A 2,803-nucleotide genomic window follows, 5' to 3' on the forward strand; every position below is an offset into this window, starting at 1 on the left:
ATATCCTTGACACCTGCTTTAATCTAAATATTGAACTTCCAGCGTCAATATCTCTTTTTCAAATTATTCAATTATTTTCAAATTTCACAAGTGTATAAGAAATCAAGTCTATTATCCTCACACATAAATTTCACTCCAATCCAACTAGTAGATTGTTGAAGATCTTAGAAGTCATAACTGTCTGTTAGGGACATAATCCTTAGAACCTTCTAGAGACAAGTTTCTAGAACCTTCTAGAAGCAAGTCTCTGGAACCTTCAAGAAGCTTCCTAGTTGATAGTTGCTTGAAAAGCTTCCTAAATAAAAGTATATATTGGAATCGAGGCTGAAGAGTTCTTCAGTCTCGACAACACATCTCTTGGAGCTCTAGCTCACCTCTCTAGTGTTGTTCTTGTATTCATCTGATTAATTTAGTTCTTACCAGTTCTTCTTGAACTTCTTGTTAGATCACGAGTCTGTATTTCTGTGTCCATGACAGTTTGTCGAGACTTCACTCACCTCAGATATCAGAGTTAGTTTCTTCCTCGTTAGAGTGCAAATTACCCGTCTGCTAGGAAGTGTACTAGCATTTTAGAGGTTGCGAATTACCCTCTTCTAAATTGATACTTCTTTTGTTACAATATTGAAGTCTTATTCTTCTTGGAGAGAGTGGATTACCCTTTTTCTTGAAGCTCTTAAGGCATTTTAGAGGTTGCGGAATACCCTCCTCTAAACCAATATTGTCTTCTTGTAGAGTCATTTTTGTCCTTCTCTTAGAATGGTCGGCTGCCAAGACATTAGTATGACGGAACGTTCGGAGTCCAAGTTGGATGCTATCATGAATGCCCTCGCTACGTTATCGCAAAGAACTGCAGAGATTGAAGGAGTCGTGGCAAGGCTTCATAATGATGGAGCATCTAGGATGGCACAATCTAGGTTGCACCAACCTCAAACTTCTGCACTTGAAGAAGCAACTTTGCCTCAAGTTCGATAAGCACCGCTGGTTCTACAACATAAGGAGCCCTGAGTTAGTCTTCCGGACAAGTTCGATGGTACGCATTCCAAGTTTCAAGGATTCGTCAACCAAATCAGGTTGATAACAGTTTTACAGCCCGAACGCTATCCAACGGAGGAGTCACGTGTTGGGCTTGTTGGAACCTTACTTACAAGACAAGCTCTATCATGGTTTGCTCCTTTGTTTGAGAAACGATCCTCCATACTAAACAACTTTGAAACCTTTTTGGAGGCGTTTGCGGAAGCATTTGGTGAACACGACAAGGTTCGATGGGCTACAACAAAGATCCGGTCACTACGACAAGGGATGCGCTCTACATCAGTCTATGCATCAGACTTCAAGCAATTAGTATGTGAATTCAATTGGGATGAAGAAGCGTTGATGAGTCAATTCTATTGGGGTTTAAGGGATAATGTGAAGGATTTGTTGTTAACTCTTCCTGATCCACAAACCCTCAACGAAGCTATTAGTCAAGCTCTGAAGTGCGATAACCGCCTATTCCAACACCGCCAAGACCAACGTTCAAGACAACACACGGTTCGCCATGCCCCAACTATGTCGGCAAGCAACGTGAATTCACATTCAGAGATAGAAGACATGCAAATTGATGCGATACGTGTCAAATCTCTTACTCTAGAAGAAAAAAAGCGACGTATGGAAGAAAGTCTATGCTTGTATTACGGTGAAGAAGGCCACAAAGTTGGAAACTGCCCCAAGAAGCAAAATCGACGTATTGTCAAGACTAGGGGCCCGTTTATTCAGGAAAACGAGGATGCCCAGCCACAATAGGAACCGTGCGGTCGGACAGTGAAACATCACAGCAACAACCATGTTCCTTTCTTTCCGCTCAACCTGCCTTTAGTTTTACAATCCCTTTACTTATTGGCCCTCAAAAACTAAGAACCTTAGCATTATTAGATTCAGGAGCATCTTCTTGTTTCTTAGATGAAGAATTTGCGAAGCGTCATAAGATCCCTTTAGTACAAAAATCCAAACTTGTTCACGTTGAGGTCATAGATGGGCGACCTTTATTGTCTGGTAGTGTCACCCATGAGTCAAAACCTATAGAAGTGATGTTTAAGGGCCATAGTAGTCATATTATTTTCAATATTATTAGAACCCCATCAAATCCTCTTATTCTTGGTCTTTCTTGGTTAGAAAAGCATAATCCATCCATAGATTGGAAGTTGCAAAAGATGATCTTTCCCACAAAACCACCCAAGAGCAAGCCTAGTAGAAAACCCCAAATAGGGAAATCCTTATTCATTGGAGCAAGAGCATTTATAAGATCGTCCACGGAAGGCACGCCGTTTGTCATTTATGCGGCTCCAACTACCGGGGAGAAGATCTCGATAACAAGTATATCAAAGCAATATAAGGATTTTAAAGACGTGTTTCAAAAGAAGAATGCCGACATGCTATCAGAACACAGACTATATGATTGTGCCATAGACTTGCAGGAAGGAGCACAACCACCTTTTGGCCCAATCTACAATCTATCGCAGACGGAGTTGGCAGAGTTGTGGAAGTACATCAACCAGAATCTAGCCAAAAACTTCATCCGTCATTCAAAATTGTCAGCTGGAGCACCCATCTTATTTGTGAAGAAGAAAGATGGCTCATTGCGGATGTGCATGGACTATCGAGGCCTCAACAAGGTAACAAAGAAGAATCGTTACCCGTTACCCTTGATTTTTGGTCTCTTAGAAGAATTTGGACGTGCGAGGATTTTTACAAAAATTGATCTAAGGGGAGCTTACAACCTCGTACGAATCAAGGAAGGAGATGAGTGGAAGACAGTGTTCCGTAC

Source organism: Physcomitrium patens, chromosome 15 (assembly GCF_059467195.1).
Source record: "Physcomitrium patens ecotype Gransden chromosome 15, ASM5946719v1, whole genome shotgun sequence".
Lineage (NCBI taxonomy): Eukaryota > Viridiplantae > Streptophyta > Bryopsida > Funariales > Funariaceae > Physcomitrium > Physcomitrium patens.